Raw genomic sequence first — 12,258 nt, 5'->3', positions numbered from 1 at the left:
TAGTACGCTAATTAAAGTTTCTGTGAAACCACTTACCCTTCACCTTGAAATGAAATTAAATTGGGAGAAGTAAGCAACAAGGAATTAACCAGACATTCTGCATATATCACCAGTTTGATATATATAGTAGTCTGCTTATGGTGTTACTCTTTTGAAGAACCATTTTTCTGAAGTATTTTCAGTGCAACAGAACTATTGCACACTTGAATATTACTCCGCAGGTAGTTTTTAAAGAATATTAGAACTTCATTTAATTAAAAATAACTTCAAATGCATTACTTCAGTGAGTTTTTTAAATACTCATGACAAGATGCTTTGCAGTAGGACCTAGAAATAAGGCTTTTCACTTTAGAGTGTGCGGTATTCCAGTATATGAACATGCTATCATTTGCAATTATATGTAAAAAAAATTCCAGGAGTTCCCTAAAGTGTATTTTATTTATGGTGGTTCTGTGTGATGAAGCAATGAGCTGTGAGCATTCTTTTCTAAAGTGCATTATTAGTAGTTTTAAAATTCTACCTACTTGATATTGTGGAGAATACTTACGCTGTACTATTACCTTAAACCAGCAAATATTAAAAGCAGAGATTAATTTCATTCTGTACGCTTTCCTGTTATTCATGTGGGTCTCACTCAGGAGCAATTCCATTGAGATCTATGAAGTTACATCAATTGGGGTGTTGCTGGAAATAGTAACATGCAAAAAAAGGGAATTAAGCTCATACTTCCTCTTTCTCCTTTTCATTTAGTGCTTTCTCTTCAAATCCCCCCACTTGAGTTTTTCTGTATCAATGAATGCTCCTTAATACAGAAAAGTTCAAGTGAAATGAAAATATTCTTGACTATATTTTCCTTGATTTTGATTTCTTTACTCTCTATATATAAAGAAAAGTTTTAATTCTGTTCTTTATTACTGTGTTTCATGTCAGCAATGTGTGAAGTTTAGACAAGGCTAGTATAAATAAAAGAGTCTGGTGCTTTGGTATTCCCTCTGAGCCCCCAAGAGTGAAACATGCAGTGTATAAATGCCTAATGTGCTGATGGAGTCAAGCATCCTTCAGCAGTAAGATGTTCATTTACCCTTTTGTGTTTCTCAGCACAGTGATTTGTGATGAGCTTCTGTACAGAATGAACATAGTGAAGAGAAATCGTCTTCAAATCTGAGTTTCTTACAAACATGGATGTGAAGTACATGCATAAGCATTTTAGGTGGCACCTAATATAAGGGTACCACCACCATTCCTCACGGTGTCAAAGCCTCAGAGTGAATCCTGTTCAAACTCATCAAACTGATAAAAGATTAGTCACAAACTGTGGAAATAAAAAAGTCACAGTTAAATTCTGTGACATTGCAAAGCTGACCTGTGTGATTCAAGCTTATAAGGATGTTTACCCATTTTTCTTTTTTGGGCACCCAACATTAGATTATTATTCATAATAATTCATTTAATCAAATAAATTTTTTCTGTTATTTTTGCCTATTCCTGATTTAAAAACTATTCTGAAAGCCTTTTCTGAAGTGTTTAAGCCATGTTCACTGTTTAGAAAATATTTTTTCTATGAATAGTTTTTAGCCTGATTGCAGGGGTTCATTAGTTTGTATGCAGTAATTAAGTTTTGTTTTGATTTTACCTGTATATTAATAGAACCCTTTTCTGATTCTTTATTGGATAGACATAGTTCCTACAATCAAATTCTTATTGTGTGCCATTTGTATGCATACCTCAACATAAACAAACGAAGTTCAAGATTAACTTCTAGAAAATATTCTTTAATCTTTAAATCTGCTTTTTTCTAGGTATGTGCAGACCATTGGTTCAATTTATTGGAAAATGCACCAAAAAAAAAAAAAAAACCAACCAAAACAAACCCCAACAACAACAAAGAGGCATGAGCACAGTAGAAACAAATTCCATGTGCATAAATAATAGCAGAAAAGTCTGAGATATTCTTTTTTATTATTTTTGTTTACAATCAGAATCATATCAAAAAATGAAGGTTACTGTTATGGGCTTTTTGTAAAACTTTTAAATTGTTGCTGTTGTAAATTAATAGATTAAATGTAGCTGGTGGTTCAGTGGTGTAGGTGGAGCTGAATGAAGGCTCAAAGCAGGAGATGAGAAGTTGTATCCTCTCTTCAAGGGCAGAATTGTGTCCCAGAGGAGATGCAGGCACTATCTTGTGCCATGCCTGGGGAAGAACATTTTACCCACAGACTTTCTCTTCCTTTTGCTGTCACATTTTACTCTATGAGATACTTGATAACTAGCTTTTTGTAAGTACCAATAATTTTTTTCAGACATTCTTCATAAATATTTATTTCCCAGTTTGCCACAGCTCAAAAACATTTCACGGAATTCTGTGAAAAATAGTCATCTTTAAAAGTGGTTACTATTTCAATCTCTTAATAACTAAAGTCATGTGAGAAAATATTTGGAGTAAATATTTTCCTCTGAAAAGAAGTTTTATATGTTTCTTATTATTTTTTTATGCCACTAGAGGTGAAATGAGACAAGTTGATTTGAGCAAGAAGCTTAAGATTTCTGGCAAATCTAACTCTATTTCTAGCATTGCTATAAAACTAGAAATTATTTCCATTTCATCTACTGTGTAACAACAAATATTGATCAGTTACTGTAGCCATCAAAGATAACGTGGCTAAAGTTATTTAACTGCATTTATATACCACAGCAAATATGAGGATTTGGTTCAGTTTTTAGTTGTTTGTGGGATTTTTTAAACCTTAAATTCATGAAGTTCAGTGCTATAGCCATGTTTAAGGAATAAACAATCCTGTTACTCTCTGCCTTTTAATCAGATGTTTCTTTTTCAGTGCCAAACTGAGCTCACAATTGCTGGTTTTTACTTTTAGATTGAGCTGAGAGAACAGGTTGAAATGAGAAAGATTAAGTTTTGATATAAGCATGACTCTTTTCTACCAACCCAATGAATTTTCTCCCCTGCTGGCTGAACTCTTTTATCTCACACCTTCAGAGAGGGCTTTTTCCTGTTTCTGCCAGGAGTCAGTTTTCTCCTGTAGGAGTTCGCTGGTCTTGTATATGAGCAGAACGTTCTTGGCACTGTATGCCTCTCCTCTTTTCCTACTGCCTCACTGGAGAAACCTGGCTTGGGCACAAAGAACCTGGAACATAACCATGACCAAGCAGGGTGATCAAAGTGATGACATTTGTTGATACAGTCAAAGCTCCATAATACCAAAATGACTATGAAGGGAATTTTCCAGGAAGTTCTTACTCATAGTTATGATGTGGGACAGTTTCACTGAGGCTTTGCATGTTCTTTGTGGTGGGCTAGTAGGGGCAACCAGTGGGCTAGTGTGGTGATTAATAAGACCTGTATTGTCATTCTCTTAAAAGCAATGTGTTCACAGCTCTTACCCGTGGTCTTCACAGGACTTCTGTAGCATTTCCATGGAGTTTCTCCACTAAGACACTTTCTCATTAGTTTCTGGGCTGACAACAGATGTTCAGGGGAAGGCACCATTCAAATAGAGCTACCAATTGAAAGCCAAGATGGGAGACCATCTGCAAGCGCAGAGATTCTGGTGCTTTTATGTTTTTGTAGCATCCACTTTTGCTTGGAATTAAAATATCATAATGTACTTGGAAGAATATTTTTTCAAAGAAATCATCTCTATTTCTGCTAAATGAGGTCAGGGTTAGTAAGACCGAAGCTGTAGAAAGAGTCTTGTAAAACCATGTTTCATTAAATTGAATTAAATGATTTTTCATGGAGCAAGAAATACTTAACATAATGTTTCACTTGTGTGGATACAAAAATGCTGCTAGCAAGGATTTTCTTGCTATTTTCTGGGCCCGTGGGAGGCTTTTCTCTCTCACAGAAGAGGTAGTGGAGTTATGTAAACAATGAAACACCTGCAACCTTGAGAAGTCTTGTTTGTGGAACAGTAGAAAAGTATTTTCACAATGGATGTTTTAGGATTTTAGCCAACCACCCCAAGGGGTGGCTGGTCCTTTGTCCAATTAGACTATGAAGAAAAAAGTCTATAAAGGAGTTTGTAAAATAATTAAATAAATCAATCTTGCTGCACAATTCCTGCCTGCTGGATCTTCTCTCCTCCTCCCTACGGCTGCAGGACATGGTGATAGACCATAGCGTTGCAGTAATACACTTGATTTCTAAATAGCAAGAAATAAAAAGCTTAGAGACAGTTTGAATCTTGAGATTTGCTGGTCAAGACCAGCAAAGTCATGTAATTACATAATCACACTGTCACTGCCATCATAGAAATCAAAATATGGATTCCCAGGTGTCTTGAGTGGAGTGTAGTGCATAGGAGTAATGCCAGTTCCCCAGCTTTACAGTGAATATTGCTCTTTCAGTATATGTGTAGAAAAGGTCTAGAGAGCATGAAAACCTGTAGCTGAGGCAATAATGTAATACCTGTCACATTGCCATGCTGCAGGATTGCAAAACACTTAAAAAACTGGTAGAAAATGAGTTAATTCTCATTACACAAACCCATGCAGATTGGGTTTGTGTAATGTTGGTGCAAGGTCTGATTAGCAGCTTCCATTAGATCCCTGTCAGTCACTAGTTGCTATAGTGGCTCCTTGACTTAGTCATGCTGGTGTCCTTGCAAGGAGGATCAAGTGCTTGTTTAGTGCAAGAATGTCCATTTTCACTATTTGACCATATTGAAGACTATGAATTTTTTTAATTTGACAGGAAAAGTATCCATTGAATGTAGGGTAGATGATCTGCTGATCACCTCATTCCTAGTAGAAGAATAAACCTTTGACATTCATGACTGACTGGCTTTCAGGAATCTAGATACATACCTGATATCTCTGTATCTGTGTTAGTCATTTAATGGTGCATGTTTTATGCCACTGTGATAGCCTCTCTATTTTTATCAGATGCCAGCGCTGTAGAAATGTTTGGCCTGTCCCTCATACCTGCTTCCTTTTGTTATCCAGAGATAATATAAGACACCCATATCATATTGATTATCTGCTATTGATAGAAAGTAGTGACTGTAATCCTTTCATTTTAAGAAATCTTTTGTGAAGAAAGCAAGCAAAATAGAGTTGCAAACTTAGATGCAACAGTCAGGTACCTAAAAGAGAGCAACCCAGGTAAGTACATGCTAACCTCATTCCCAGTTTTGGTGTATCTTCCTTTTCATTCCCTTTTGCTGTTCCCCCAGACAAAGCATTCTGGAAATTCACTGCAAGTTCTGCTTAAAAAAAAAATATTAAGGTCATAAAGTTCATCATCCCACAGTCTGAGAAGGTCAAAATGCAACATCAATGAGGTACATGCTTCAATGCTGCCTATATGACATGTATTAAATGATTCAATTTAATATCTTATCTTACTTGCACATTATACAGACATAATATCCTCTTTGTTTTCTTTCTGGGAGAAGAAAATGTCCATTGGCAGTTCTGAATTCACAACAGGCTCTCCAGCTGATGGGCTGTACCTTATCGAGTCAGACTCTGTCCTACACCTCCGGAAAGCAATGAGCAGTCTAATTGCACTGTATATTATCAATCACTGAAGCAGATCAGAAGTTTTTAAGAGTTGGCTGTTACTTTGTGTGCAAATCAGGAGAGTGGAAGAGCAGACAATCACAGTTTAGTATTTCTTTTTGTAGAGCCCAAGATCTTTGCGTGCAATCCTGCATATTGCCGGTCACACTCCTAAGAGGATTGAAAAAATCAGTCTCTTTGTGTCAAAATTTTGCTGACATACTGCTGCTAGAATTCTTTCAGACTTTGTAATGTATTTCGATATGACTCAGAGATTAATTATGTGTTAGGTTACTTTAGTGACTACAGATTTCGTGACACTCCTAGTGGCAAATCAACTTGCTTTTAGCCACGGAGATGAAGAAAGGAAAGCCAAGCCCAAAACTTTCAGGCACATACTGTCCTTGTACTGGCCACCACAGTTGCTCACCAAAAGCACATGGATGGAAACAGTAGTCAAATGTAAATGTGAAACCTGTCACCACAAATATATGCAACTAAAGATTGCTGGATGCAGACAGAAAAAAAAACCACCAATTTTTATTACACCATTGGTGGGATGCCTCTCTTCTTGTTTTTTTTCTCTATGCATACCATTCACAAGGGCCTCCTCACAGATCAGCTAAAGCTTAATTATGGTTTTTTCCCCCACTTATTCCCACTTATTGATCTCCCCATGAACTTGGAATGAGTTGACTGGCCAATACATTTCTCTTTATGACTCCCTGTCCACTGTTCAAGATTAAATTATATTGTAAATATCACTTGCCTGGCGTGATTGCTGACACAGAAGCAAAAATTAGATGTTCTCTTGAGAGTTTTTCCCAAGGCACTGAATCGTTCATATTACATGCCAAAATGTATTAGGAGGATAATTTGAGATCTCATTTTCTTCTGAACACCTTTAATAAAATATTTTGATAGATGAATTTTAGAATATGTATCCTTTTATTGATGTCTAGGTTTTCATTAATGTGATGCAATGTAACAAAAAGGCCACACATAATGGCTGCAAAATATCAAGACCTTTGGGATAAAGCAATGTCCTGCATGAAGAGCATGTGGAAGTCTGATTCTCAGCATAACCATATTTTCCATTTGTTTGTAAAAGTTTGAGAACTGGGGAAAGGAATTTCACTGAGAACATTCCATAGTGTGGGTTTAAATAAATAAGCAAATTCTGAGACTCTTTGGAGTTCAGTATGGAAATCAGAACCTATCTTTGTTTACCAAAGAGCATAAAATGAGAGCACAGTAATATAAACAGTACTGCTAAGAAGCACCATTAATGTCCTCTCACTTCAAACAATAACACAGCATTTCTCTGAAAAGACTGCTGCAATCTGAGGTGTAAGAACCAATCTGGTGTGGTTCAATTTGTGCACATGATTAAATGCCCTCCTCACTCAGATCTGCATATACTTGTAAACACATGATGTGTTTACTTGCCTTCCACCTCTGTCCCAGCACTTCAATTTCTGGACATGGCAGACACCTGAAGATTCAGAAGAGTCTTCTGACTCACTGAGTCGTATCTTAGGGGAACAACATTCACCAAACAATAAAAAAAATCAACATCTCTCCCTCCTTGGTTTCTGAACAGACAAGGATATTAGACCCAAGGTGCTGTGGCCCGGATTATGCTTAATTAGGGTGTCTCTATTGGTAACTTCTCTGTTGGAGATAAGAAGACTTCCCCGTGGTTGAGGAGGATTGGGTTAGAGAACATAGAGTCAAACCTGACATCCAGAAGTCCATGGGTCCTGATGGGATGCACCCATGAGTGTTGAGGGAACTGGTGGGCATCATTGTTACACCATTCTCAATCACCTTTGAAAGGTCATGGCAGTCAGGAGAGGTACCTGAGGATTGGAAGAAAGTAAATGTTACCCCAGCCTTCAAAAAGGGCAAGAAGGAGGTAACTACAGGTCCATCAGCCTCTGGGGTGTTGACCCTGGCAGGTGCCGACCAAAGTCATTCTATCACTCCCCTCCATGACTGGACTGGGGAGAGAATAACAAAAGTCTCATGAGTTGAGATAAGGACAGGGAGAGATCACAAACCAATTACCATAATGGGTAACAGTCAAAACAGATTCAACTTGGGGAAATTAATTGAATTTATTACCAGTCAAAATCAGAACAGGATAATGAGAAGTAAAACGCCATCCTCCTACCTCTCCCTCCTTCCTGATTTCTGCCTCCTCCCCCCCAGTGGCACAGGGAGACGGGGAGTGCTGTTGCTCAAGAAGAGGAGTCTTTCCTCTGTTCCAGCATATTCTGCATTCTGCAGTCTTGTTGCATAAAGTTGGAGGGGCTCTGGGGCATATGAGTAAATCTCTTATAGGACAGAAGGTTGCACATATATCTAAGGGAAAGAATATGTTTCTCAAAGATATGTTTTATGAATAAATTTGGAACACGTGAGTAGACAATATAGTTAAATGAAATTTGTAAAAAATAAGGTGATTTCTACATTCAGGGTTTTTATTTTGCATTCATTATCATTTTAATTACATAGGATTTAAATAGGCATTTTTCTAGCCACTAGGTTATTCCAGGAAATTGTTATGCATTAGGGACACCACATTAGGGACAAGGATGAATATATTTGTATCCTTCTTACCCAGGGCATCCTCAAGAAAACAAAAGCAATTGTAACATGAATGTTGAAAGTAGTAAGCATTCTTCAGCCTTACAATGCTGTATCTATTTAACGTCTCATTTATTCTTATGCCATCAAGTAGTTTTGGTCTGCTCTCTATAGAACTGCTATTTGCACTGTTTAATAACGTGTTCATCAATTGTCTTGCTCTATTTCATGAGTAATTAAATGTTCCTACTTTGGCCAAAAAATACCAATACAATAAAAGCCTTAATTGGCTTCCTCTAGATACTCATGGCATGATCAGATAGCCCTGTCTCCAGCTGTTAATTGCACTAAACATTGATGTATAGGTTCAGCCAACACAATTATGGAAAATGATGCATATTCTTGGAAAAAATGCCAATGAAATCAGAGAGTAAGATAGAAATTTTTCTAGATGTATATTAACATATTAAAACACGATTGAGGTGTGAGTGTGAAAGTGATTTAGGTTTTGTGTTTGGAGAGATTTTGTGCAGAAGAATTGTCCACTAAATATTTAACAAAAGCAACACTCCTTTCTTCAATGTTGAGCATATTATACTGATTCTTTCCTTCCTGGAAGGTGCACTATGATACCTGACTGGGTTTTTTCCTACTTCATTGCACTGTCAATACTGTGGCAGCAGTAATAAGGTAAAATGAAGCAGTTAAGGTAAAATTAAGCTATGTTCTAGTAAATGATTATGTGGGGTTTTTTAATCACAATTTTCATGATAAAATTAATGTTTTCAGTGCTGTTGCACAAGAAAAAAAACCCTCTCAATGCATCCAGCAGTCTAGGAGTTGGGAATAAATTACCACCACTCCTTTTTTTTACTCAGGTTGGTTTCTCCCTTTTGGTTTTGGTTTGATTTTTCTATCACTCTCTGGTTTTTGCTTGTTTGTTTCTTCTTTTTTTCCTCTTCTTTTAAATCTGATTTTTCATAATCCTGTGATCTTTTGCTTTCACAAGCATATTTTCTCTGTTATTCTCCTTATCTATTCATTTGATTCCTTTTGAGCAGATGATCCAATCTATCTTCTGCTTTTTTCTCCAGTACTTCCTCAGAAAAGATCCATTGACAGCTCAGACTCAAAATAGGTGTAGAAATACATGCATTTTTTCTCCGAAACATTTCCATCCTACTTGCCATCCAAGCTCATATAGCAGTGCTTAGCCCATCTTCCTCCACAATTTTTTTGAAAGCCTGTCGCTTTCTCTCTATACAGACAAATGTCACTTTTCATAAGCTTTTTCACTTTTTACCACTTCTTGCACATCCTCCTTAGCATCCATATTGCCAGTCCATCCAAAACACAGCTGGTAACATGACTGCTCTCATTGGTCAAACCATAGCTGCATATTTTAAGTCCATTTTTAGTTTCAAGGTTTTCCACAATATTCTGTCCCAGTCCATAAATCAGATCAAGTGTTTCCTGAGCCCAGCCAATTTGCTGTATCAGTATATTAAGGCTACATTTTCTTAACAATTCTGTGGCATCCCCTGTGCCCGTCATGACTTCACTATGCTGTAAATCATTGGTCCTTTTGGTTCTTTGCCTACATATACTCTTTTTTCTACAGTATATGAAAATTTCATAGCCATTCAGATAGGGAAAAAATGAAAATAAATCACTGTTTTAGGGCATGTCCCAGTTAATTGTACTCTTTCATATCTTTCTCCTATCTTTGAGGTAAGGCTTACATTTTTTTATCTTATATGGCACACTAGTCTATTTTTAGCCTTAAGAGAATTTATCAATCATCCTAAGGACTGTTGCACGATTGCAAATCGTTTTAAGTAAAAATTAACTGGCTGAAGTTTTGTTTTCATAAGCCTTGATGTGTGAAAAATACTCATAGAGGGCAAAGATTGGGGTATTTTTTATTTGGTCTTTATATGCTTTAGAAGTACTCTTCCTGATGGGGTATCTTTGTTCAAGTCACATTTTCAATTACCTAAGTAATTAATCTATTACTCCATCCCTCTGGATGTTTCTCGATTACACAGACTAATAGATCATATTTTTAAAACTCTTGGTAGGGATGTAAAATTCTCTTTAGAAGTGCTAAGGATCATCACTACAGTATAATTGACAAGTCCAGCTCTCTGAATATATTATTTTCATGCTTTTAAAGGTGCCTTTAGCCATTCTCTTTGGGTAAATCAGTCAGCTATTCATTTGGAATATTTCAAGAGCCTTTTGTGGTATTTTGAAAACTGTTTTTTTGGAATTCAAGGTCTCTTGAAAAGGAACATTTTCTGCATTGCAGGGATCCAGTGAGGGGAAATTAAGTGCAGGACATCCAGATTAGCTTAGAAGCGTACTGGAAAAAAACTCCTCTTTGGCTCTGTGCAGGTTCAGAAGAAAATATAAAATAAGTTCTGATGAAGTGCAGAGCATGCTCTTCCAGACTGACATTAACTTAATGCTATTTTAGAAAACTTCATTGTTACCAATTTGCCAGTAGGTACAATGTCTACAACCTGTTAAAACATGAAGTTTAGCTGAGGAGGTGCATAGTGGAAACCTGTTTGCTATGTATGTTTATCCTTACTCCAAGAAAGATCTCAAGACCTACATTTCCCAAAGTATGATGTGATTAGCCATGCCAGAAGGGAATAAAGTAGCCCAGTGAGTCCTATTTCAGTGCAGTGTAAGAAAGCATCCTCTAAGGAGTCCTCTGCCCTTCAGCTGCTGAGATGGCACCATGAGACTGCTTTGCCACACCTGAAACCCCCTAATTTATGCATTATTAGCTCATAGGTTGCATCCAGAGTTTTGCTAGAGTCGAGGGCTGAAACGAGGACATCTGGCCTCAAACAGAGTGGTTATTATGTTACTTGGGATGAAGATTTCCATTTTCAACCTGTAATCCAAATTCTACAGCATTGTGAGTCACTTCAGGGACAAATAACTGCAATCAAGAATTAAGTGTTACACTGTTATTTTTGTGTGCAAAGTTTGGCTATCCCAGTTCTTTTAATGGTAGGAGTATGTAGGGATATTTGAACACTGCTTTTTACACTGAAAAACTATTGAGAAATAAATCAAGCCATGCATTAGCAGAATAAGATGATTTTTTTTTAGTGAGTAGGAGCCAGTGAATAGTAAATACAAACCCCACAGATATATAGGTTGTTAAATAGTTTGATTTTGTTTTGACAATTAGTGTAATTTATTGTTATTTTATTCTTAATTTGAAAATAATTACGGAAATAATGTTTTGCTATTGTCTTGAGATGCTTACAGTCTAGGCAGACAAATGGAGATTGAATAAAAATATTCATTGAAGTTAGGGAAAAGTTTCCCATTAATTGCACCATGCTTTGTGTTTGACCCAAAGAAGCCCAGACAGAGATCCATTAAAGAAAATATCTTTTTAAACACATGCATTTGGCCTTGAAAACATGCAGATGAGCAGTTAAGGCATCCTGGGAGGCCCCCGTCCATGAATGTTTTTAGGACTGAGGTTTTAGAGTAGAGGTGGCAATACTTATCTTATTTTTCATATTGGAAAAATTTTTTTTGCATTTGTTTTGCAGCTAATAGAACAAGACAATTTTTCTTGTGTACTACTTAGGTATCCTTATCCCATGTTGGATGTGGGAAAGATTCAATGATAGAAAGTCTGAGAATGTTCATTCCAATTACTTTTACAATAAGAAACAAAGGATGCTAAGCATGCACATGCTGTTTATTCTCTCAGCTTGAATATCTTACCGCTTCTGTTGTGTTTCATTCTTCTAGGCCTTTCTCTGAGTTCTGCCTGTCGCACAGCCATACGTATTAGATGATTTTGGGACTCGTTTTACGTCAACGATGAAGGGATTATCTGGCAGCCGTAGTCACCATCACGGGGTTGCCTGTGACCCTGCATGTGACAGCCTGCCACACCACCAGGACAGGAAGCCATATTTGTTAAACCCGGTGGACCCCCACCCCGCAGACCACCCTTACTACACTCAAAGGAACTCTTTTCAGGCCGAGTGCATGGTGCCCTACAATGATCAGATTGCCAGCAGCACATTTCCCCGGAGGCATTATAGCTCCCACCATGAACTCAAGGACGAGTGTGCTCTGGTTCCCCATGGAACTGCCAACAAG

At 37.1% G+C, this 12,258-nt stretch overlaps 1 long non-coding RNA gene across 1 annotated transcript in view; it reads left to right on the top strand.

The window, feature by feature from the left end:
• Positions 1-12,258, top strand: part of LOC108447660 — a 282,151-nt gene extending 269,893 nt beyond the window's left edge. Inside the window, exon 4 of the long non-coding RNA XR_001863327.1 lies at positions 11,902-12,258. This is a non-coding gene — a long non-coding RNA (uncharacterized LOC108447660). The remainder of the gene's footprint in view (positions 1-11,901) is intronic.

This window comes from Corvus brachyrhynchos, unplaced genomic scaffold (genome assembly GCF_000691975.1).
Source record: "Corvus brachyrhynchos isolate BGI_N302 unplaced genomic scaffold, ASM69197v1 scaffold106, whole genome shotgun sequence".
Taxonomy (NCBI): Eukaryota; Metazoa; Chordata; class Aves; order Passeriformes; family Corvidae; genus Corvus; species Corvus brachyrhynchos.
The sequence above is the reverse complement of the archived record's forward strand: the minus strand, read 5'-3'. Positions and strand labels throughout refer to the sequence as shown.